General features: G+C 44.8%; 1 long non-coding RNA gene across 1 annotated transcript in view; it reads left to right on the top strand.

The window, feature by feature from the left end:
• Nucleotides 1–14835: 14835 nt before the first annotated feature.
• The window catches only part of LOC148120062 (uncharacterized), a 565006-nt gene continuing 553343 nt past the window's right edge, over nucleotides 14836–26498 (top strand). The window contains exon 1 of the long non-coding RNA XR_015734747.1: nucleotides 14836–15770. This is a non-coding gene — a long non-coding RNA (uncharacterized LOC148120062). The remainder of the gene's footprint in view (nucleotides 15771–26498) is intronic.

The raw sequence follows: 26498 nt of genomic DNA, 5'->3' as shown, positions 1-26498 counted from the left end.
GAATGGTCACAATCAAAATCACAAGCTACACCTCATGCTGGCAAGGATGTGAAGTAAGGGGAACACTCCTCCATTGCTGGTGGAAGTGCAAACTTATACAGCTACTATGGAAATCAATATGGCAGTTCTTCAGAAAGTTGGGAATTGATCTACATCAAGATCCAGCTATACCACTACCAGACATAGACCCAAAAGACAATCATATCACAAGGACATTTGCTCAGCTATCTTCATAGAGGCTTTATTTGTAGTAGTCAGAAACTGGAAACAATCTAGATGTCTCTTGACCAAAAATGAAATGTAGAACATTTTCACAATGGCGTATTACTCAGCTGTTAAAAAATAATAGGAAATTTGCAGGGAGAATGGATGGAACTAGAAAAATATCAACCTGAATGAGGTAATCCAGACTCAGAAAGACAAATATGGTATTTACTCACTTAGCTGTAAAGTTTTAGCTCTAAAGTTAAAGATAGCTATGCTACAATGCACAGACCCAGAGGGGCTAAGTAATAAGGAAGGCTCAAAAAGGGATGCATGAAATTCCCTGATCAGGGGAAATAGAATACATTTTTTTTTTTTTTTTTGTCAGCAGGAATGGGAACAGGAAGGATCAGGCAGGGGCTTTGGGTGGAGGGAGAGAGTACTGGGAGAAACAACTGGATTTGGGGGTGGGGCACTTGGAGGGCAATGTGGAAATGTAATGTAGTGGGAACTCCCTGGAATCTATGAGGGTGACCTTAGCTAAGACTCCTAGTAATGAGGATACTGAGCCCAAACTGACCATCTTCTATAACCCAGCACAGCTCTTAGCAGTGGAACTGGGGCATCAACCCAGCCATAAAACCTTCAACCTACAATTGGTCCTGAATGCAAGATATGCTGGGGTAATGGTGGTACAGAACTTGTGGGAGTGGCCAGTCAGTTACTGGTCCAACTTGAGGCCTACACCATGAGAGGGTGTCCATGCTTGATACGGCCTGAATGACCGGAAACCTAGAACAGAACACCAAACATGACTGACAAAAAATAAAAAATAAAAGCCAATGGACAAATTTCTAATGATACTCTTCTATACTCATAGATCTGAGCCTAGCCCAGTAGACATCAGAGAGGTTTCATCTAGCAACTGATGGGAGCAGATGCAGAGACCCACAGCCAAATATTAGGTGGTGCTTGGGGAACCCCACTGAAGAAAGGGAAGAAGGATTGTAGGAGCCAGAGGGCAAAGTACACCACAAGAAGATGACCCACAAAATTAACTGAACAGGGCTCCTAGGGGCTCACAGAGACTGAAGCGACAACAGTGAAGCCTGTGTGGTTTGAGCTAGGTCTTCTGCATACATATTATAGTTGTGTAGCTTGTTTTTGTGGGACTTCTAACAGTAGGGGAGGGATTGTTTCTAACTCTTTTGCCTGTGCTTGGCACCCTTTTCCTCCTCCTGGGTTGCCTCATCCAGCCTTGATATGAGGGTTTCTGCCTAGTCTTATTGCATCTTGTTAGGCCGTGTTTGGTTGATATCCCTGGGAGTTCTGCTCTTTTCTGAAGGGAAACAGAAGAAATGAATCAGGGGAAGAGGGGAGGTGAGGGGGGCAATTGGGAGGAGATGAATAGGGAAACTGGTTGGAATATAATATGTGAGAAAAGAATAAATAAAGAAGAAAGAAAAAGGGACTAGGACATACGGTACATGCCTATAATTTTAGACCTGGGGGGTTGAGGCAGAACTGTTTCAAGAATGGACCTATTTGCATTCTTCTAATCTGGGCTATAGATTAGAGTAAGACCCCATCTCAAAAGAATAAAAGAGGAGGAAAAGAGAAAAATGTGGTGAGAGAAGAAGAAAATAATTATTAGGGGCTGAAGAGATGTCTCAGAGGTTAAGAGCACTGGCTGTTCTTCCAGAAGTTCTAAGTTCAATTTCCAGCAACCTCATGGTGGCTCACAACCATCTATAATGAAATATGGTGCCCTCTTTTGGTATGTAGGCAGAATACGGTATAAATAATAAAACTTTTTTAAAAAAGAAAATTATTATTAACCCCACATGGTGTATTTGCAGCAGGACATATCTCCATTTTGATCTGGTGTTCGTTCAATCTCTGATGACCATTTTTCAAACTCACTGCTGGTCAAATAAGTTTTGAACCTTCTACATCCTCCTCAGCCTGCACAATTCTAGTGCCAGACACATCATAGTGGTGACCACATTTATTCCATCCCAGTACTAGACAGAGTGCTCCTGAAAGTCTTCTAGACCAAGTCCATGACAGCTAGGGAGCCTACATGGGACCAACCTAGGCCCTCTGCATGTGGATGACAGTTGTGTAGTTTGGTCTGTTTTGGGGGTCGCTGTGTGGTCAGGACCTGTCCAGCACATGAGCTGGCTTTTTGGAATCTATTCTCTATGCAGGGATGCCTTTTCCAACCTTGATGCAGGGCAGGGGAGGAGCTTGATCCGGCCTCAATGTAATATGACATGCTTTGTTGACTCCCATGGGAGATCTGCCCCATTTTGAATGAAGGAGTGGTTTGGGGGATAGACAGCAGGTGGCGGAGGGAATGGGAAGAGTGGAGGGAGGGGAAACTGTGGTTAGTATCTAAAATAAATGATAAAAATTAATTTAAAAAGAAAAAAAAAAGAACAGATTCACAGAATTATCTATAGGCTGCATTAATGCATCTGATTAAACCCCAAATCAAGGTATTCTTGACACATCCTTATCTGACTTAGCTAGAAATTCTCGTGGCTAGTCCATCTCCAGGCAACAGAAAGAGTGAAGAAAAGAAGACAGACCAGAGGGAGGGTCAGGGTTGCAGCTCAGTTGGAAGCATGCTTACCTAGTATATATGCATGAAGCCCTGGGTTCTGTTCCTAGTCACTCATAAATCAGTTGTGGTAGCACAAGAGTTGAGATTGTTTTATTTGCCCCTGATGGTTAATTTTAATCCACAACTTGCAATAATCTAGAATCGCCAAAGAGCCTTAAAGAATTTAGATCAGGTTGGCCCATGGACATGACTGGGGGCAGTTTTTCTTTTCTTTTTACATTTTTGTTTATTTTATGTGTATGGGTGTTTAGTTTGCATGTGTGTCTGTGCATTGTGTTCATGCCTGGTGTCTGAAGAAATAAGGACACTGGATCTGCTGGAACTAGAGACCATGTGGGTGCTGGAAACTGAAGATGCAGCTCATTACAGTGACCTATCTCTGGATTTGGGCAAATTTTTATCAGAATATTTTTTTTTATCACAGCAACAGGAATTAAATTAGAGGATATACTATCAGTGAAAACTATATTATTTGTGTCTATTTTATAAACAGTATGCTCACACGAATGGGCTACAGAGAGAACTGGATCTGTAGAGACTGGTGTTACTTGAGCTTGGTCAACTCCAGAGAAAGTCCCCTCGACACTGTTGAGGGCACCAGTAGTCAACAAAGACATACCTACTACCAATAAGGACAGATGTCTGTCTATTGTGGGGCCTCTAGCTGCAGGCAAGTCACAATGTTCCCATGATCCCTAATACTTCAGTTCAGCTTTGGCACAAGTTATTGTGTCATAACAGAAGTCAGGGGACATGGATAGTACAGGAGATGTGCATAGCTAGACATAGTGGCACATGTCTGTTTTCCCAGCACTTGGGAGATTGAGATGGGAAGGTCTTGAGTTCAAACCCAGTTTTGGCTACATAATGAGTAGCCAACATGAGCTGTGTAACAAGGCCTTGTCTCAAAAGTCTAAGACAACTGTGGTGGCTCATACTTAAAATGCAGCACTAGAGAAGCTGAGGCAGGGGGACTAAGATCCTGTTTAACAACAAAAACGGGGGGAAAAAAGGAGACATTCAATAAATTATTAACTATAATCACCCTCTTGGACTATAGACCCAGTAGTAGAATATATTCTTATCTTGACGTATTATTGTTACCACTAGTCAGCCTTTCCCCATCCCCACTTGCTCACGCCGTACCATCCTTTGCTCTTGACTTCTGTTGGACCAACTTTGAGTGGGAATGAGTACTATTTGTTTCTCTGTGCCTGGCTTCTTTCACATAGCATTTATGTTTGTCTATGTTCTCTCAAATGGCAGAATTTCCTATTTATGAATGAATAATATCCCTTTATGTGTATGTACCACATGTTTTATATCTGCTTATCTGTTGATGGACACCTAGGTTAATTCTGTGTCTTGGTGATCTCTCATAGTGACAGGAAAGTGCAGATGTTCCTAGATGTGGGATTGCTAAATCTGGTGAATCAAACTATTTTTAATTTGTTTTTCTTTTATTTGTTTTTCATTGTTATTATTTTTGTGGACATTTTTAAGACAGGGTCCCACTATGTAGCTGTGACTGGTCTGGAACTCATTATGTAGACCAGGCTAGCCTAGAACTCATAGATATCCATCTGCCTCTGACTACTCAGTGCTGGGATTAAAATTATGCACCACCATGCCTACTTTTACTTTTAATTTATTTATGCATATGTGAACTTGTGTGAGTTTATGTGCACCACTTGTGTGCAGGATCCCTTGGAGGCCAGAAAGAAAAGACAGATGGTTGTGGGCTGTCATGTGGGTACTAGGAACCAAATCCAGAACAAATTCTTCTGTAAGAACAAGTTCTCTTAATTGCCAAGCCATCTCTTTTGGCCCCGACTTCGAGTTTTTGAGACAGGATCTTACTCTGAGTTGCAGTCTGGCCTTTGACTATGGAGATCCTCCTGCCTCAGTTTCCCAAGCTCTGGGTATAGAACAAGCTACCATATCTTGCTGCTTTGGGTGGTTTTTGAGTGACCTCCTGTGGTGATTTGAAAGAAAATGGCCCCCAAAAGGAGTGGCACTAGTGGGAGGTGTGGCCTTGCTGGAGGAAGTGTGTCACCGTGGGGGTGGGCTTTAAGGTCTTCTGTGTTCAGGCTATACCCAGTGAGACAGACCACTTCCTGTTGCCTCCAAGTTAAGATGTAGGACTCTCAGTTACTTCTCTAGCACCATGTCTGCCTGCAGGCCACCATGTTTCACCATGATGATAATGGACTAAACCTCTGAACTGTAAGCCTCCACCTCAATTAAATGTTTTCCTTTGTAAGAGTTGCTGTGGTCATGGTGTCTCCTCACAGCAACAGAAACCCTCACAGACACCTCTGTACTGTTCCCCGTGGTTGTACTGGTTCAATCTCTGAGTACAAGGTTTTCCTCTCCCTCCACCCCTGTTTCCTGCAGCAATTGTTTATCATTTTGAAAACAGCCATTTTTACTGGAGGGAGATGTCTACAATTTGTGCTGTGGACGGTCTTCCACACATTTGTCCATTTGTGTGTCTTCTGAGAAAATGCCTAGTCAAATCATTTTCTTTCGGATTATTTTTATTAATGTTTCTTCATATACACTAGGCATTAACCCCTGTTTGAATGAATGCTGTATACAGACTTCCCTGCCAGGGGATGTTCTTCCCTTGCCCACTGCCTTGCCTGTCCAGCACACATCCCACGTTTTGACTCCCAGCAGGCACTTTCCCTGCAACTCTAAGGCCCACTCATCTCCCTCTGAACTGCATGAATGCGGAAACCATTTCAGCAACAAATATCTGTTAATGACTCACCTGGGCTAGCCTACAGTTAGGCCTAGCCACAGTGAGTTGCTTACAAAGAATGTGCAAGGAGATTTCTGTTTAATCAGATTATAAACAGATTGGTGACAGGGACCAGAGCTTCTCCCCTGTCACAGTTCTGGGTGTGTCAGCACCGAATAAATGCATTTTAATGGATACAGCAACCTTCTTGGCAGCTTCATCCTAAGGAGACTGGAGACTCCCTAACTGGGTGGAGGCCATGGCATTATCTCCTGCACAGACTCTCATGGAGTCCTCCAAACCTTGATGATGGGCTCTTGGCCAGCCTCTCTATAAATCATATTTGAAGCAATTTTTCATTTTCTTTGGGTAATTGATTAGAAGTCTTGATATTTTTCTTTTATTCTTTAAAAATTGTGCGTGTTCATGTGCGTGTGTGCTCATGTATATTTGTGTTCATGTATGTGTGCCCAGATGTCAACATTAGGTAGCTTATGAATGGCTCTCTAACTTGTTTTTGAGACAGGGTCTCTCATGGAACTTGGAGTTCACCAATTTGGTTGTACTAGCTTGCCAGTGAACAACAAGGTTGCTCCTGTCTCTACTTCCCCAGCATCAGAATGATATGCATATTGTCAGTAAGCCTGATATGTGTGCAAATTCAGTTCCTTACCTATTGAGCCATTGCCAAAAGCCTCAGAAGTCTGTCTTAGAATATTAAGAATAGAACTCAAAAACAAACAAACAAAGAATAGAACCCATAGCTTTACACACACCAGGCAAGTGATTTACCATTAAGATCCAGCCCCTCCACCCTAATTCTTAACAGAGTCACTGGCCTCACTGCCACCTCAAATGCCTTCCTTAGTGAAATAGCAAATTTTGAGGGGTTTGAATTGGATGAAAGTCAGTATCCCATAATGCAAGTGGGCATGTGATGCGCCTGCTTCATTCCCTCTTTGCTGGTCCTGCTGTTGTCCCGAGAGTCATGTGAGGAACAGGGAGAGGAGTAGACTCCAGGCTAACCTTGTTCTTCACAGCTGTATGGCCACATCACCACCTCCTCTGGATACTGTGAGGAGCCCATCACTTCAGTGGCTATGGGATTAGAACTCTGGAAGACAGTGGGAATTGGGCCCGACGCATTTGCACCCTGTTTGGGCACATTCCTTCTCTTGCTGTATGTGGCTGGGTCTCCTCTTCCCACTAACCCTGGGCAGCAAAGGTCGGCATGACTGTGTCCTCAGCCCCAGATAGTGTTCTGTAACCTTTCTTCTCTTTCCTTAGAACAGAGACAGCTGTAGCACTTTTAGGAAGGAGTGCCCTGGGGGAGTTGAAGGTGCTGAGACCTTCAGGAACTTCCCTGAAATCACACAGCAAGTCATAGCTGCACAAGAAACTGCATTACCTGATTTTTTTGAAACTTCATATTTTTTTTTTATTTTTGGAAGATAAGTTTGTAATCATATTTATGTACAGAAAACTTAGTGGTGTTCATTTAACTCAGTTTAGTGGCAAGTTCTTTGGCCTTTGCCTTTTCTAGGTTGGCAATTTGAGTCACAGATTTAGGACCCAGGACATTGCCTCCCCAGTGGCAGTGGGTCTCTTCATATTTGTTGTTGTAATTGGTTCTAATAGCTTCCACCAGTTTGGTCAGAGCACCCTTGTCTTCGGAGTCAACCTATGTGAAGGCAACAGTGGTTCAGGTCTTCCTGGGGAGCAGCCGTCCCAGCCTGGCCTTTCCCATCTTCTGACATAGGGCAGGCAGGAAGACCACCAACTCAGTGGGGTCTACATTGTGGGCAGTCACCACCAGCTGAGCCTTCTTGTTCTCTACCAAGGTGGGACTGTATGACCCCTGCTCGAAGGACAGGGCGGTCCCTTTGCCAGCAGCTTTCTTCTCAGCATGGATCAGCAGCCTTTGCTTTTTTTTTTTTTTTTTTTTTTTCTTGTTTTGTCCTGGCCTGTGTTCCTGTGCAAGCTTAAGCAGCTGGGTTGCTGTTTGCCGGTCCAGGGCCTGGGTGACTGGTTAGTGATAGGAGGTACTTTGAGCCGCTTATAGAGGATGATCCTTTGCCACTGCAGCCTAATGTAGCGGGGCCATTTGAAAAAGTGTGGGAGATCTCTCTTGGTCTGGATGCCCTGTCCAATGCCCCAATGCCTAAGTTCTTAGGCGTTTTCTCAAACAAAGGATTCACCACCTTTTTGGCTTCCTGTTTCTTCAAGATGTGGGGGTGGAGGGCACCTTCTTCCCCTTGGTCTTCTTTCCCTTGGGCATCTTGCTCTGCCAAAGAAGCAAAACTTCAGTTTTTTAACTAATTTTTGTTGTTGTAATGTTTTTTATTTTTCGAGACTTTGGAGCCTGTCCTGGAGCTAACTCTTGTAGACTAGGCTGACCTAGAACTCACAGACATACATCCACCTGCCTCTGCCTCCCAAGTGCTGGGATTAAAGGTGTCGCCACCACCTCCTGGCTTTAACTAATTTTTATGCTTACTTAACATCAGGACTGCATGTATGAGGCCTGACTCTGATTTAGGGAGGCCCTCTTGGACCCTTACAATTGTCTTAAGTCAGCACAAAAATCCTTTTATCTGGGGCTACTAGGACAACCTCTGCATCTCAGCTGCTTTGTCTATCCAATGGAGACCTTAGGACATTTGTCCAGAAGGGCAGTCTAAGTAAATGTCTCCCAGGTCATTAGGTGCCAACCTCTCTTTCCCACTGCAATCCTCCTGAAATTGATATTTTCTTTATTCTTTTTTCTTCTCCTATGAACCTACCTCACCATTGGGTCTTGTCAACTCTGCCCTCAAGGTAGATCTAGAGAAATAAGGCTTCCATTAAGAACCTGAACCAAGCCACCTTTTGCCTGTATCTTGGCAATGCCCTGCAAGGACAGCTTGTTTATATTTTAAGTCACAGCATCTGCTTTACTTGTCTTTCCCTGTGCCCAGCTGGGTTCCTGCTGCTCAGCCATTTCTTTCTTTCTTTTTTAAAAGGTGCTTCTTATGATGTATTTGTGTGACGGCAGGAGGTAGAGGCTGTGCATGTGCTAAGGACTGTGTGGCTATCAGGACAATGGGAGGCAGTGCTTTCTTTCCTTCAGTGCTCTGTGGGTTCCAGGGAGGTCGCTCAAGTGATGAGCCAACTTGCCTTTTCTTTCCTTCCCTTTCCTGCACACGTCCAGCACCTTCCTACTGCAGCTTCCCTACCCCTGCCGCTCCTACCAGGATAACCTTCCTGAGGATAGCCACAGGGCCCATTCTTTTGCTGCTTTCAGGTATCTGCATAAATGCCATCAAACCGCTCCACATAAGACTTCCCTTCCTCCAGACCCTAGGCCCACCCTCATCATAAGTTCTTACTCAGGTTTCTGTTTAGGGCTGTGTTCCTGCTCCCTGTTGAACGATGGTCACCCATCACTGTAGGTGTTACTGTGTTTTGGAGGACTGGAGCAACACAACCACAGGAGAGGTGTAGAGATAGCCTTCAAAAGTCAGGTGGTAGTGCCCTGTGCCGTCAATCCCAGTACTTGGGAGGCAGAAGCAGGCGGATCTGAGTTTGAGCCCAGCCTGGTCTACAGAGTGAGTTCCAGGACAGCCAAGGCTACACAGAGAAACCCTGTCTCAAAAAACAAACAAACAGAAAAACAACAACACAATAATAAAAAACTCTTCAGCTATTAAAGGGAGCTTACAAAAGTGAGCTATTACTCATGTGCACTAGGGAACTGATATTTTTCACTTGCCTCCCACAGTGAGAAACTGTGGTCAGGTTTTCCTGGTCATTCCATTGAGTCCTCCTGGCAGTATGTGTGGAATGCTTAGTACTGTCTTTATTTCATACATTATTGACATTTTTAATTTTGTGGTAACAGAGGTCATTTTCTTAATAATTGAGGGAGGTGCTGATGAGAAAGAGTAGTTATCAGCTGGTTAGAACGTCCCAGCAAAGCCACACTGGAGGAACTGGACTTTAAAAAACAAACAATCGGGTTGGAGAGATGGCTCAGTGGTTGAGAGCACTGGCTGCTCTTCCAGAGGACCCAATAAACACATGGCAGTTCACAACTGTCTGTAACTCCGGTTCCAGGGGCTCTGCAGGGCATCTGACACCTTTACACAGACACGCATCCTGTCAAAACACCAATGCACATAAAAATAAAATAAATTAAAATAAACAAATAACAACAAAACCAAAAAACCATGGCATCACACTGTCATCATGGCGTCTCTCCCCAAACCGTCCCACCAGCAGGGTGCATAAGGCCACTCAAAATGAGCTGCCTCTCATCCCTTTTGTGGCTCCCTCTGTCAGCCTGAGAAGTCTATATCTGAAAGGGCCTTGGGGAGTTATGTGACTTCTGGATTCAACAGCCTTCAACAAGGCCTTTACAGTTAAAATGGCCTCTTCCTTCCCTTCCTTCCTTCTTTCCTTCCTTCCTTCCTTCCTTCCTTCCTTCTTTCCTTCCTTTCTTCCTTCCTTCTTTCTTTTCTTCCATCTTTCCTCTCCACTTCTTTTCTTCATTTGGAGAGGGAGCTGTGCCCCGTTGCCCAGACTGGCCTTAAACTTCTGAGTTTTTATCATCTTAGTCTCCTAAGTGGCTGAGACTTGAGGCAAATACCTGCTCTTCTATGTATATTAAACTTTGCACACAATTTGATTATTTTTAAGAAACACATGATTATATTTGCTTATTTATTTATGAGATAGGGTTTCACACTGTAGCCAAAGCTAGCCTGGAACTGTGTAGCCCAGGTTGGCTCTACTGTGTCTGGTAACTATTCTTGAACATTTTTTTTTAAGACCTCTTGCTGCAAAGCTGACTCCACGTATCGCACTCTGATAGCTGTGAAATCACAGGACACTGCTTTCACGAAGTGTTGACCCCCACCACCCACCACCGGACACCTCTTCCCAAAGTCTGCAGCTGGCCAAACCACAAATCAGAAATCCTCAGCCCGGGGTGGAAAATATTCTTGAGAAGACTGACAAGTGGTGGGAGGAGGCAGTTTTGTTCTGAGGGGTGGGGCAGGATTTTGTTCCTCTTATTAATTATGTGAAATCAAGAAAGGCAAAGAGAAAATGAATGGAAAATCTCAACACTATTTTTTCATTTGTCAATGAAAAATCTCAACACTATTTTTTCATTTGCACAGCTTCACTTCAAAATATGAGCTTGCTATTGTTTCACTTCTCCAGTGAAAGCAGAGAGAAAATGTCTTACCTCTCCAGCATTCTTTCTGATTGCCGGAAACACGAGAACAGCCTAATTTCTCTGAAATGCCGGTATCACGTGACCTCGGTACCACGCAGTGCCATTCTGTTGTGGTTCCTGGGCCTCTCGCTCAGATACCATTTTTCAAAGACCTTCGGGATGCTTCTTGTGCCAAGTAGGTGCTGCCTTGATGCTTCGTGATGATGAACGGTCTTCTAAGTGCCTGTACCGAGCATAAGAAAAGGAACACCGCAGCACGTAAAACGCCGTGCCAGATCGCACACAGCCGCCAAATCACATCCGCCCCTATCTCTCTGGACAACCCTACCCCCGCCCCTGAAATCTAGGCCTGGCACCTTGCCCTGAGCCTCAGCCAACTGGACTTTAACAGAGCAGGATGGAAAGAGAGATCCAGATATGTTCCCCTATAAATCTCCTGTGGAGCCAAGCCCTGCTGGTCTGTGGGCAGTGGAGGAAGGGTGCAGAAGGATGTAAGTGGAGTTTGCAAACGCTCAAATTTTCTTTTAGACAACCATAGGCAAAAGCACTTTCAAATTCTCCACTTTCTGGTGCACCGGGCCTGTGCTCTTCTGCTTTCTAGGTGAAGCGCTAATGTGAAGTGAACCGGCCAAAATGTAGGTGCTATGAAAGAGCTAAATAAATGTAGCGCTAAGAAAGCAGGAGACACTGGTGCTGTGGCCGCAGCTCAGGACTTGCCTGTTGTGCAGGGAGCCCTGGCTTCCAGTCCAGCACCGAATGGACCAGACACTCCTGAGGTCTCAGTAAACAGAAGGTAGTGGCAAAGTAATCCTTAGCAAGTTCGAAGTCAGCCTAGGCTACATAAGAAAAAGAATAATAATTAGAGAAAGAAAAACGAACAAACAGAAACACAAAGGCCCAGAGTTCCCAGACTGAAAAATAAAATCCACATGGTTCAGTACCCGTAGCTCCGCCGTCTTTAGCAACCATTGCAGGGTTAGCTTCTGCTGTGTACAGGGTGTAAGTCAACTGCTGAGTTACAATTCTTACTCTGAGATTTTGAAATTAATATTTAAATGCCTTTGGTTAAATGTCTAAGTAAGAAATTGTATATAGAGGAGTCAAATGCTATACACAGCCGTGTGAGTGGGAGGTCACGTTATGGGTTGACAGGACACAGACCGAATAGCTCACTTGGGGCCCAGCTAAGAAAGCAGGTGAGACTGATGGGCTGAAAAAGCGAGAGAAGGGAGGGAGGGAGTACAGGGCGCTTTAACATTTTGTTTTAATTTTCAAATTGAGAATATGGATGATCCTTGGTTTTTTTAATGAAGTTTTGATCTTATCATGATGCCAGTATCTGAGCTGGGATGCGGCTTAACTGGCGGAGTGTTTCTCTAACACACGAGGCCTTGGGTTCAGTCCCTAGCACCATATAAACTGCCTGGGGTACACAGACCAGCAATCCAAGCACTTGGGCAGTAGATGTGTTAGTTTAAGGTTGTCCTCAGCTATCCTCAAGGTCAACCTAGGCTTATATGAGCTCTGTCTCCAAAAACCAAAACCCAAACCTGAAACCAGGGAAGTGTAAATAAACAACTTTAATTCCGAGCTATTGTGGGTAGAAAATGTCTGACACCCTAGCTCAATAACCGCACACTGAGACTGACAGCTGTCTCCCATGTCAGAGACTGACTATGGCACTAGCCTCTGCTGCCCGGCGTCAAGAGAGAAGTTTTGACGGCAGATCCATCTCATAACGGAAGATTATAATCTCAATGCTGGGCCAGGGAGATGTCTCAGTGGATCAAGTGCTTGCCAGAAAGCCCGATGCCTGGCACCCTCAGTGGAAGTAGAGAATCTACTCCTGGTGTTGTCTTCTCACGGTCACAAGTGCACTGTGGCTCTCTGTAGCGCACTGTGGCTCTCTCTAGCACACTGTGGCTCTCTCTAGTGCACTGTGGCTCTCTGTAGCGCACTGTGGCTCTCTCTAGTGCACTGTGACTCTCTCTAGTGCAGTGTGGCTCTCTCTAGTGCAGTGTGGCTCTCTCTAGTGCACTGTGGCTCTCTCTAGTGCAGTGTGGCTCTCTCTAGCACACTGTGGCTCTCTCTAGTGCAGTGTGGCTCTCTCTAGTGCACTGTGGCTCTCTGTAGCGCACTGTGGCTCTCTCTAGTGCAGTGTGGCTCTCTCTAGTGCACTGTGGTTCTCTCTAGTGCAGTGTGACTCTCTCTAGTGCAGTGTGGCTCTCTGTAGCGCACTGTGGCTCTCTCTAGCACACTGTGGCTCTCTCTAGTGCACTGTGGTTCTCTCTAGTGCAGTGTGACTCTCTCTAATGCACTGTGGCTCTCTCTAGTGCACTGTGGCTCTCTCTAGTGCAGTGTGACTCTCTCTAGTGCACTGTGGCTCTCTCTAATGCACTGTGGCTCTCTCTAGTGCACTGTGGCTCTCTCTAGTGCAGTGTGACTCTCTCTAGTGCACTGTGGCTCTCTCTAGTGCAGTGTGACTCTCTCTAATGCACTGTGGCTCTCTCTAGTGCACTGTGGCTCTCTCTAGTGCAGTGTGACTCTCTCTAGTGCACTGTGGCTCTCTCTAGTGCAGTGTGGCTCTCTCTAGTGCAGTGTGACTCTCTCTAGTGCAGTGTGGCTCTCTCTAGTGCAATGTGGCTCTCTCTAGTGCAGTGTGGCTCTCTCTAGTGCAGTGTGACTCTCTGTAGCGCACTGTGGCTCTCTCTAGTGCAGTGTGGCTCTCTGTAGCGCACTGTGGCTCTCTCTAGTGCACTGTGGCTCTCTCTAGTGCACTGTGACTCTCTCTAGTGCAGTATGGCTCTCTCTAGCACACTGTGGCTCTCTCTAGCGCACTGTGGCTCTCTCTAGCGCACTGTGGCTCTCTCTCACACACACAATTAAATTAAATTGAAAAAAAAATTTCAGAGGCCCAAGTACAGTCTCAGCTTCTGAACCACCATAAACTAGAAAGCACTCTAAGTTGAATCTCTAGCAGGTAGGGACCAGTCTGCATATGTGAGAAACAAAAACCAAAATGTGAAAATGGGGTGTCTGGGTGTGAAATTTCTAACAGGTAGGGGTGTCTCCTGCCCCCCTTCCACACCTGTTGCCCCTTTACCCCTCTCAAAACCTCTGCTGTATCCAAGCCCAGGTGCTGACCTAACCTGAAATCACTCAGGCAAAGTGTTCTGTTTGACTAGTCAGAGGAATTTTAAATCACATACAATATCATTTACGATTTCTGTTCACTGTGCCCACCACAGTGCTGGAATGGAACCTGGGCCTCTCGCATGCCAGGCCAACACACTACCACTAGACCCTGCCCCAGCCTCAGATTCTCACACAGTCTCAGCGTTTTGATGTTACTTCCCGTCTGGAAAGTTAGGCTCTCAACTTTTTTTCCCCCACAAGAAAAGAATAGGGATGGAAAGATGAACAAGATTTCTCCTGGTGCCTATGACAGCAAACAGCAGCCAAGGTTGTTATGTTTAGTTTTTTGCTGGTACATTCATTCTGAATTTGACTCGAGATCCTTGTAGCTTCTGATTAGATCATTATAAATCTTTTGTTTTCTAAATGTTCAAGATCCTCAAAGTAAAATATTTTTCCTACTCAGGTTGTGTAGGGTTAAACAAACTTTAACTTTGTTTGAGGAAGTAGCCGGGCGCGGTGGCGCACGCCTGTAATCCCAGCACTCGGGAGGCAGAGGCGGAAGCTGCGTGGCAGCGCCGCTAAAGACCTAAAGACGGAGAGGGGCCAAACTCTGAACTGTGTTTCCATAGCAACATGGGCGGGTGGAGATGAGTTCCCAGAGAACGGGGCTCCGCGCACGGGCAGACCGGGCAGGAGAAGCCCCCCCACGGGTGGGCGGATGCCCCCCTTGCCGGAGCCTGGCGGTGCGAATTCATTGCCTGAGGCGAGGCAGGGTGCACAGTTTGCAGATACAGGATAAACCGGCGAGCCCGCGCAAGGGCCCGGGGCGGAGCCATGCCTTTGGGCCATGCAGAGGCGCCACGGTGGGCTGCGCCTCAGAGACTCAGCTGTCTGCTGCCGCCGCCCTCAGCCAAGGTCGCCAAGAATTCAGTCAGATAAAAACATTTGTCGCCAAAAATTTAGTCAGATAAAAACATTTATCCCCCAAACAATGTCCCGTCGTCAGCAGGAAGTAGTCAGATTGATGGTCTACGCTCACTCTCCCTCAAAGAACTGGTCCTAATTATCATAATAAAGGCGCGTCAACCTGGTTACCATTACCTATTGCCTCTGGCAACGGGTGGAATAAAACAATGCTACCTAGAGGTTTTTTCATTTGAATGCAGGAGCTGGAGAGATGGCTCAGAGGTTAAGAGCACTGACTGCTCTTCCAAAGGTCATGAGTTCAATTCCCAGTGACAACTGTTTTGGTTATTAGACAAAGAGGGGGACTAGCTTCCCCCAGAGAAAGGATTTCTCTTGCATTCTATACACTTAATTTTTAATTCAAAATTTTGCTGGTACAGGCAAACAAGATTTGCTCTTTGAAACGGAGACATGCAAGTCTCTAAGTTCAAAACCAGCCTACTTCCAGTACTGATTGTGCTGAATTTTTACACTGAGAGTTTTTAATACTCTTAAATGTTTATTTGGGAGGAGAGTTTTGTTTATGTTTTTCTAGGAATGCTGACATACATCTGGATGCCAGCAAGACTGACGAGAGAAGTAAAGAAGAAAGATGACCCAGTGGATGCTGAATGTCCTGCTGTGGAAGATTCATGCGGAGGCAGCAGAGATGACCTTCTGGGCGATGTCAAGAGCAGCTGTCTCACGTTATCGCCTTGAGCAACACCCTGTGCAACCTCTTATCTCTTAACAATTTTCTGACTGACTCTATTCTGCCTTTCTCCCTCCTTGGGGATGGGTGGGAGCAGAGATATTCTTGGCATGCTGTGTCTAGGTGGAAGTGCTGTATGTCTTTGATTGGTGTGCTACCTGCTAGCCCAAGTGAGGTGGGACAAGGTCTTTGTGACACAGGCCTTGGCAGCCTTGGTATGTGTATCCTCACCCCAAGTTTGACTCTCAGCTTCTAAAGAGCTCATAGGCAATTAGCCATGCATAGCCTTTGTACCCTCTAGGGACCAGATAGTCCCACAAAGCATGGAGGAAGGTATGCATAGGCGGAGGGTGTGCAGACACAGCCCTAGCACTCCCAGGGAAGTAGTTGTCCCATTGCATGGGAAGGGTGTGTCTTGCTTTTCTTTTCTTTAATCGGTCCACACATCATGAGGTGGGGACCAGATTGAAGAATAGTTTTGCCTTATTGCTCTTATTAACAAGAAAAGAGGGAGATGTAGGGAGCCACCTGGAGGCACAGGTGGTCCTGCAGTTTGGAGGTAGCCATGTGGGGCTGAGCACCCTTGCCTGCACCCTTGCCTGCACATGCTCAGACCAGCAGAATGGCATTAACCAATCAGGACAGCGTTCAAGCCTCTTCACCGCTTAAAAGCAGCTGCCTCTGGGCCCAACCCTCTCTCTCTAAGCTTTCTCTCGTCCCTGCTCTATCTTCCCTTCCCCCAATTTTCCTCAAGGGAATGCTCCAAATAAAGATGTGACCAGAGAAGGAATTCTCGTTTTTGGTGGCGTTCATTCCTGCTGGTCAGGATGCCCCCCGCAAGGCTGGGGACAGAGAAGTAGGGATGCGGGTGTGTCCCTGTGAGCATCTCGGAGGTCTGAAGGTCTGACGGGCCAGGCCCACAATGACCACAACAACTGTGCTTTGGCCTGTGTGTTCTTAGTGTTTATGTTGGCAACAGAAGGTGACAAAATAGGGAGAAACATGCCCTTGGGGACCTTAGAATTTGTTAACTTGGGATAGGAAGTTGAGATATCTTGTTCCTTGACAACATGGAGAGGCCAGTGCTTGCAAAGTTGGAGAAATGGAATTGTTTTACTCCTCAGTCAGGCACTCTGTATTTTATGTTTTATTTGTGTGTGTGTGTGTGTTCATGTGAAGGCCAAAGGACAACCTTGGGCTTCATTCCTCAGGTACTGTCTACCTGTTTTGTTTTGAATAGAGTCTCTCCCTGACTTACAACTCACTGAGTAGGTTAGGGAGCTCTAGGAGCCCGCTTGCCGCTGCCTTCTCAGTGCTGGGATGCAAGCATGCACCAGCACACCTAGCTTTTCCTCATGGTTCTTGTGGATTTAGCTCAACTACCCCCCACTGCGCACTTGCACAGCAAACACTTTACCCACAGAGCCATCTGTCTAGCCCTACTTGTTGCTTTCCTTTTTAAATTAATGAATTAGGGTTGGAGTAATGGAGCAGTCAGCAGAAGAAATCATACCAGTCCAATAAAGAAGGCACTACTGTTGTTGCCCCACCGAAGACATGGAGAAAATATCAGTGAAGGCAGACCTTGACAGGCACAGTACAAGTTACCAGGTTTGCAAGTAACTCAGCTCAGAGATGGCAGAGCAGTCGGAGGCCAGCCCTAAAATATGTAAGACACTAATTACAGACTGGGAATCCAAAGGAGGATGGTGGGAGGTCTCCATGAGACGGTCCCCCTCTCCCTCTCCCTCTCCCTCCCCCTCTCCCTCTCCCTTCCCCCTCTCCCCTCCCCCTCTCCCTCCCCCTCCCTTCCCCCTCCCCCTCCCCCTCCCCCTCTCGCAGGCACGCACGTGTTCCTTTTGTGCTTGTTTATCCCAAAGACAAATTCAAGATTCCCAAGTGTCCCTCCAGGTTGGCCTCTGAGAACTGGCTGTGTTTACACAGGCAACACAGGGAGGTAGGGGCTCTTACCCACTGTCTCAGCCCTCTGTAGGGAGAGTGCAATTTGACTTGCTTGTTTATGCCTGAGAAACTATACATTTGCAGTTTAAAGTTAGACAACTTCTCAGAATACTTCCCAGTTCAGAGAGCAGGGAAGCCATATATATGATAAAACACTGCTTTACTTTTTAAAGTAAATTTGTGGGCTAGGGTTTAGCTTCATAGGGAGTGCTGTCCTAGCATGTGCACCACGCTGGGTTCAGTCCCCACCCCCACAGTAAATAAATAGATAAATAAACTTTATTTATTTATTGTAATTATTATTACTATTATCAAAATGAATAAATTTAATTTGCTCGTTCTCATTGGCCTCAGTCTAAAAGGGGCTGTTTTAGCTCCAGCACTCATGCTAGGCATTATAAGGTCCTGTTTCTTTCTTTCTCTCTCTAGCTGAATCCTAAAACTCTTCACAGTCCTCTCTCTTTCCAGTTCTACCACCATGGGACCTAACCATCCCAGAGGCTCTTGGTATAATGCTTGGTACACAGGGAGTACACATTGCAGAAGCGTGGCCACTTTGTTACTGAGGGCTGCTAAAGATTTGCTACTCAGATATGTGCTGTTCACTACCACTAAGACCACATCTTCAATTGATGCTTGGTGCTTGACCCCTAGAAAGCTTCATTTAGGTAGCATGGAAGGGACCCTGTTCTAAAACAAACAAACAAATACAATCTGTCTCAACTGAGACAGTGGCTCAAGTCTGCCATCCCTGTACTTGGAAGACTGAAATGGGAGGATTTCTCTCAGTGCCAGGCTTGCTTCAAGCTATGGAGTGAGATGCTATCTCAAAGGGCAAAAGATAACAACAACAATAACAACAAAAGTCTCAAATTACCATCACCATCACCACCACCACAGCTGCTGCCACCACCCAAATACTAAACCCAAACACTTTTTAAAAAATCTATTTGTAATTCTAGCGTGTAAAGTGTACTCAAGATTACCAAGCATTTGCTAGACTTCCTTAGCCTCCTTTTTCCCAGGGAAAGGTGAGTGCGCTATCTGTCCATTCTGCAGCCCCACGACACAGGACAATCAGACGTGATAGGGAGTCAAGTCAAAGCAGGAGCTCAGTTTATTACTGTAAGCATCAGTTTATATAGGTTAAGTGACATCGTATGATGTGGGGGTACCTCCAGCCAATGAGAGACAGCCAAGCTCTCCCTCTGTCTGGAGGGGCCTCTACCTAGATTTTGCTGTCTCATCCTCACTTGGTTCCCTCAAACTCGAGCCAGGCTTTTCTCTGTCCTACAGCCTTGAGGTACAGGCCCTGAGATAATTTTGGTCCAACATCTCCCCCTTTTGTTTTATATCCCACCCCCTACTCCAGTCACCAAACCAGACTAGCCCACCGGGGAGAAAGTACTGGTCAGGGCCACCCCCATCCAGAGTTTTTGCCTGAGTAATCTCAAATTGAGAGTTCATCTGTAGGATGAGATGTATCGAGCCTATCATAATGTACTCGAAGGGCCATGAGTTGTACCTGTTGTATCTGTCTTTGGGATGATTGTTTCAGCCTTTGGAGAATGCATGGGCCAAAAAGACAGATCAATAAACAAATAGCCATCGGCCCAATTAGGGAAGAGATGAGTGTGGTAAGCCATGGGACCAATTAAACCAGGTCTTATAGGGGATCCTTGACTTAAATGAATCTATATCTTTTCTTAACTCATCTAGGGTTCTTGTAACTATCCCGGGATGGTCCACATAGCAGCAACATTCTTCTCCAAGTGCCCTGCAAATTTCTCCCTGTTCCATAAACAGCAAGTCCAAACCTTTTGTAAGGTTACCCTTGCTAAGGAATCCAAAGACTTTTGTAAATAATGTAATGCAGTCTCTGGCTTTTCTAATTATGTCCAGCCCAGTCTGCTCACATCCCCAGGAGGAACAACAGTAAGCAGGAACACCCCCTCGCCCCCCCCCCCACAGTATCTTTTAGTGGAGGCAATCCAGTTGCTTCCTGGGCATACATAAAGGGTGTTTGTAGGAGGGCATGTCTCCTAAGGACTTGAGAACACCCAGGTTCATTAGGGTAAGATGCCTGGGATAGGGTACACCCCCAAGAGCCTCCACATTCAGGTCTCCCTTTGATCCCTGGAATCCAGTCTCCCACTTCTCAGCTCCCATGCGCCAAGAGGTCAAACATCAGCTCAGGCTACCACATCCAGGGTGTCATCATCTGAGAAGTCCAGTTTAGGATCCCTCCAATACCAGCACTCAACAGGATCCACCTTCTGTGGTTGATGGGGGCTTGTTGCCTGGACCTTAATCCCTGTGAGAAAAGTTAACATTATTACCACCGGGAGCGTCATCTGAAATAGATAAACAGGCAACACTTTCTTCAAGGGTCAGTCTTCCTTGGGCAGTGGTTATTTTTCTTTTCTTGTGTTTGAATTTAAGGGTTGCCCACCATAATCTCTTTCTTCCTTTATTGGTTGTCTTGTGTAGGAGGAAGCCACTTGTTGGTTCCCAGCTGCTCAGCCCCAAAATAATCACACAGAAACAGTACTAATTAAATCATTGCTTGGCTCATTAGCTATAACTTCTTATTGGCTAACTCTTACATCTTAGTTTAACCCATTTCTAATAATCTGTATATCACCACAAGACTATGGCTTACTGGCTAAAGTTCCCAGTGTCTGCCTCTGGAGGCTCCATGGCTTCTACCTAACTCTGCCTTCTTCCTCCCAGCATTCAGTTTAGTTTTACCCACCTAGCTCTGTTCTAACCTATCATGGGCTCAAAGCAGTTCTTTATTCATTAACCAATAAAAGCAATACATAAACAGAAGGACCTCCCACACCAAGCTTAGTTTTCCTCATTGTCCTGAGGGGAGAAGAGAAATTTTAAGTTATGAGCAGGTAGCCATATAGGCGTTTCCCCTCTGTTTGGGAAGACACATCCATATCCTTGGCCCTGTGTCAATAAGAGATTTGGGCCCCTCCATTGGTTAGTGAGAGGATCCTTCCACCTAACTTTTAAGCAGGGCCTCGTTGGTAGGGATCTCCAATGTTTCTGGAATCTATTTTGTTTACCTGATTCTTGAAAATTTAAAATATTGATGGTTAATAATGTCTTTTGCAGTTGTAGATGGGGGTGGATTTCTTCCCTTTTTGTTTTATAAGGACCTCTTTGAGATATTGGTGATGCCTTTCAACAATCGTTTAACACTGAGGGTTGTATGGGATCCTGGTGGTATGGGATAAATTCCATCTCTGGAAGAATTATTTTAATGTTTTACATATAAAACAGAGGCCATTGTCAATCTTGACCTATTGTGGTGGTCTTAACATAGCAAAACATTGTAAGAAGTGGCTTTTGGCATGGGTTGCTTTTTCTCCTAAGTGGGTGGTAGCCCCGCATGCCTTAGAGTACGTGTCTATGGTCTCCAACATATACTTTAATTTGCCGAATGGAGGGTAATGTGTTGCATCTGTTTGCCAGATGATATTGGATCTTAACCCTCTTGGGTTCACTCCTGGCCTTTGTAAAGGGGGGGGTATGGAAAAACTGTTGCAAGTCTTACATGTATGAACAATTCTCTTTAATTCTGTTGTGGGGAGCTGAAGGTATAGGTATTTGAGTCCTCTCCAGTTATCATGAGTTAAGTCATGCAATTGGGTAGCATTTTGTGTGGGTAGAGTTGAGACCTCTATGAGACAGGTCCTTGAAGCTACAGCATCTGCAGCAGCATTCCCTTGGGAAATGAGGCCAGGAGGTTTTGGTGTCCTCTGAGATGTTGAATATATATGTTTTTATTCCTACCTTCTAAGAGCAATCAGAACTGTATCATCAGGGCAGAAATAGGATTAGCATCCAATCTGATATAGACATAGGGTAAGTGTGGCAGTAGGTTCACCACATAAGAGTTGTTTGAATAGAGGTTGCAGGGTTCTGGGACCTCTTGTAGGGCAGTATATAAAGCCATCATTTCATTATATTGAGCAGATACCACACAGGGAGAATTTTGTCTTGATTCCCCCCTACAGGGAAAACTACAAAGGCAGCCCCAATCTTCCTGCCATCTGTGCTACCAGTGAATGCTTGGGGCAGGGGCCTAGAAGACAAGACTAAGGGGACTCTCCAGTGTAGTTCTTGATATAGCTTTGCTAACCGGGACTCCCTAAAAGGGGTGTCCAGGGTCCCTAGAAATTTCTCCAGGATGAGGTGCAATCAAGAACAATGTCTGGCCACCCATTCTAAATCCTTAATTTTGAATGGAATTAATAATTTAGAAGGATCTTTTCCATAATGTTGGAGGAATGTGTCCCTGATTTTTATTATCATATCAGCTATTTGATCTTCTAAAGAGTACACTCTGGGAGTGCCCCCAGGGTGGTGTGTACCCATTCTAGTGGCTGTGACTGCTGAACATGGCAGTCAGCATGGTCTTTTTCCCTAGTAATATTCAGCCTTGGGTTGGAATGTTAGGATTATATCTCTCCAAAGAAGCCTAATGGAGCTTGTTGACAAATTCAGGGAGTGTCTGATGACCCTCAGGGGGTAAGGAAATGATCTCATAAAGTTGCTCCCCCCCTTAGGAGATCATATAACACATCTAGTCTCCCAATATCCACAGGCAACTGGGCCTTACCCAGTTCATTTCTCCCAGTATCTTCTGTAACCCCAATAAAGTGAGCGGCTCAGGCAGGATTGATTGGGGTCCATTCACTTTGGCTTGAGTGAATGTTAATATTTCCATATATGAACTGGGGGTACCCTTTGTATTTTGTTTGGGGCTATTTTAAATACATGTTGTTGGAGGATATCAACAATAGTGGTTACTCAGGGAGTTAGCCCTGATTCCTCCAAGTGCCCAATTATTAAATCATCCATATAAACATGTAGAAGGGTATTATCTTTGTCAAAATAAGGAGAGAGGATACTATACAAATATTGTTGGCAAAAAGCCAGACTATTGGCCATCCCCTGTGGGAGAATAGTCCATTCATGTCTCTTATCAGTTCAAGAGGAGTTAACTATAGGAATCGAAAAGACAAACTTTTCACAATCCCCCTCATGAGGAGGAATTGAGAAGAAACAGTCCTTTAGATCAATTACAGTGTGGTGAAACTGGAAGGGGGTTGCTGGGACCCCAGGAAAGCCCCGTAAAGGGGCCCCTGCTAGCTCCATGTGGGCATTGATTGCTCATATGTCATGTGACGTTCTCCAGGTCCCATAGGCTTATGTATCACAAACACAGGGCTGTTCCAGGGGCTCATCGAGAGCCTTATCTGTCCTTCTTTAAGCAGATTTCTGGTGATTTCTTTGAGCATCTTAAGTTCAGGTAATGGCCACTGCTCCACCCATACTGGCTTACCAAGTACCCACCCTGGGGGCAATAGCCTCTACTTTTGGGGGTGAATCCAGGTATTGGGGGTCTGCCTGATGACACCTTGCTCAGTTTCATCATCATTAAAAGCTAGGTGGTCAGTGGTAATAACAGCATCCATTTGTCCTAACACATCTTGTCCAGGAGGATTGCAGACAACCCCGGGAGGCTCAGAGGCCTGAACTTTCCTTTGTCTCTGTCGGGCCCCACCCGAGTGTATATTCATTTCCTCTTGATAAGGATGGAGTCGCTTATTTGTTCCCTTCCGCTCTCCCATTTTATCCTTTCCAGGGAAGCTGGGGGCATAAGAAGGCGACCACTCCTCATCACAGACAGTATCTACATTGCCTGTTCCTTCCCCCTGGGGCTGCTCTTCAGTAAATTGTGCCCATTTTTGATCTTGTCCCTCGTCTGTCTCCTTTTCTCCCATTCTTTTGGTTAATTGGTTACATTTGGCTTCTTCAGACCTCTCCTAAACTTCGACTTTGTCCTGTTCCTCACCTATCTCCTTCTCTCTCACCCTCCTCTCCAGTTGGTTATTTTCAGATTCTTTTTTAAAAATGTTTTTCTCTAATAATTTTTAAAATAACTTTATAAATATTGCCATTCAAAATTTCCACTTCCTCCCCTCCTCCCACTTCCCTCCTGCTCCCTCACTCACCATTCACCCTCCCCTTCAAATCTTAAAAGAGGGCAGGGTAAACTGCCCTGTGGGAAGTCCAAGGCCCTCCCCCCTCTATCCAGGCTTAAGAAGGTATGCATTCAAGCAGACTAGGATCCCAAAAAGCTAGTACATGTAGTAGAGACAAATCCCAGTGCCATTGTCATTGGCTTCTCAGTCTGCCCCAACTGTGAGGGTCCAGTTTAATCCCATGCTTGTTCAGTCCCAGTCTAGTAGGATTTGGTGAGCTCCCATTAGCTCAGGCACACAGTCTCAGTGGGTGAACCAACTCCTCATGGTCCTGAGTTCCTTGCTCATATTCTCTCTTCTTCTGCTCTTCAACTGGACCTTGGGAGCTCAGTCCAGTGCTCCCATGTGGGTTTCTGTCTCTATCTCCATCTGTCATCTGATGAAGGTTCTAAGGTGATATTTAAGATATTCATCAGTGTGACTATGGGAGAAGGCCAGTTCAGGCACCCTCTGCTCTGCAGCACAAGAACCTAGCTAGGGACACATCCCCGTGGACACCTGGGAACCCCTCTAGAGTCAAGCCTCTTGCCAACCCCACAATGCCTCCCTTAAATAACATACCTTCTAACCTGCTCCCATATCCATCCTTCCTCCATTTCAACCATTCCACTCCCTCAAGCTCTCCCCAAACCTTCCCTTCTCTCTCCCCCTCTCCCTTTTCTCCCCACCCCTACACCCATGCTCCCAACTTTTACCCAGTGATCTTGTCTGCTTCCAATGTCCAGGAGGATCTATATATGTTTTTCCTAGGGTTCACCTTGTTATTTGGCTTCTCTGGGCTTGTGAACTATGTATGGACTTAATGACCTTGGTTTATGGCTAGAGTCCACAAATGAGTGAGTACATACCATATTCATCTTTTTGGGTCTGGGTTATCTCACTCAGGATAGTGCTTTCTATTTCCATTCATTTGCATACAAAATTCAAGACGTCGTTGTTTTTTTTACTGCTGAGTAGTACTCTAATGAGTATATATTCCACACTTTCTTTATCCATTCTTCCATTGAGGGGCATCTAGGTTGTTTCCAGGTTCTGGATATTACAAATAATGCTACTATGAACATAGTTGAACAAATGCTTTTGTAGTATGATTGGGCATCTCTTGGGTATATTCCCAAGAGTGGTATTGCTGGGTCCTGAGGTAGGTTGATTCCTAATTTCCAGAGAAACCGCTACACTGATTTTCATAGTGGTTGCACAAGTTTACATTCCCACCAGCAATGGATAAGTGTTCTCCTTACTCCACATCCTCTCCAGCATAGGTTATCATTGGTGTTTTTGATTTTAGCCATTCTGACAGGTATAAGATGGTATCTCAAAGTTGTTTTGATTTGTATTTCCCTGATAGCTAAGGAAGTTGAATATGTCCTTAAGTATCTTTTGGTCATTTGAAATTCTTCTGTTGAGAATTCTCTGTTCAGTTCAGTACCCCCATTTTTTAATTGGGATTTTTAGAATTTTAATGTCTAGTTTCTTGAGTTCTTTATATATTTTGGAGATCATATCTTTGTCTGATGTGGGGCTGGTGAAGATCTTCTCCCATTCAGTAGGATGCCTTTTTGTCTTAATGACTGTGTCCTTTGCTTTACAGAAACTTCTCAGTTCCAGGAGGTCCCATTTATTCATTGTTGTTCTTATTGTCTGTGCTACTGGGGTTATATGTAGGAAGTGGTCTCCTGGGCATGGTCGGATTTATATTAAGGTCTTTAATCCATTTGGACTTGAGTTTTGTGCATGGTGATAGATATGAATCTATTTTCATTCTTCTACAGGTTGACATCCAGTTATGCCAGCACCATTTATTAAAGATGCTTTCTTTCTTCCATTGTATACTTTTAGCTTCTTTGTCAAAAATCAGGTGTTCATAGGTATGTGGGTTAATATCCAGGTCTTCAATTCTATTTCATTGAACAACGTCTCTGTTTTTATGCCAATACCAAGCTGTTTTCATTGCTGTGGCTTTGTAATAGAGTTTGATGTCAGGGATAGTAATGCCTCCATAAGTTCCTTTATTGTATAGGATTGTTTTGGCTATCCTGGGTTTTTTATTTTTCCATATAAAGTTGATCATTATTCTCTCAAGGTCTGTGAAGAATTTTGTTGGGATTTTGATGGAAATTGCATTGAATCTATAGATTGTCTTTGGTAGAATTGCCATTTTTACTATGTTGATCCTACCAATCCAAGAGCATGGGAGATCCTTCCATTTTCTGGTTTCCTCTTTAATTTCTTTCTTCAAAGACTTAAAGTTCTTGTCAAATAGATCTTTCACTTCCTTGGTTAGAGTTACCCCAAGATACTTTATGCTATTTGTGGCTATCGTGAAAGGTGATGTTTCTCTGATTTCTCTCTCTGCTTCTTTATCCTTTGTGTATCGGAGGGCTACTGATTTTTTTGAGTTGATCTTGTATCCTGTCACATCACTGAAGGTGATGTTGTAGGTGATGTTGTAGGATCAGTTGTAGGTGTCCTCTGGTAGAGTTTTTGGGGTCACTAATGTACAGTATCATATTATCTGCAAATAATGAAAGTTTGACTTCTTCCTTTCTGATTCGAATCCCCTTGATCTCCTTATGTTGTCTTATTGCTATTACTAGAGCTTCAAGCACTATATTGGCGATATATGTGGAGAGTGGACATCCTTGTCTTGTTCCTGATTTTAGTGGAATGGCTTTTAATTTCTCCCCATTTAATTTGATGTTAGCTGTCGGCTTGTGGTATATTGCTTTTATTATATTTAGGTATGATACTTGTATCCCTAATTGCTCCAAGACCTTTATCATAAAGGGGTGTTGAATTTTGTCAAATGCTTTTCAGCATCTAATTAAATGATTATATGGTTTTTTCTTTCAGTTTATTTATTTGATGGATTACAT

Source organism: Myodes glareolus, chromosome 13, assembly GCF_982192425.1.
Source record: "Myodes glareolus chromosome 13, mMyoGla1.1, whole genome shotgun sequence".
Lineage (NCBI taxonomy): Eukaryota > Metazoa > Chordata > Mammalia > Rodentia > Cricetidae > Myodes > Myodes glareolus.
Note: the sequence above shows the minus strand (reverse complement) of the source record. Positions and strands in the feature narration are given on the sequence as shown.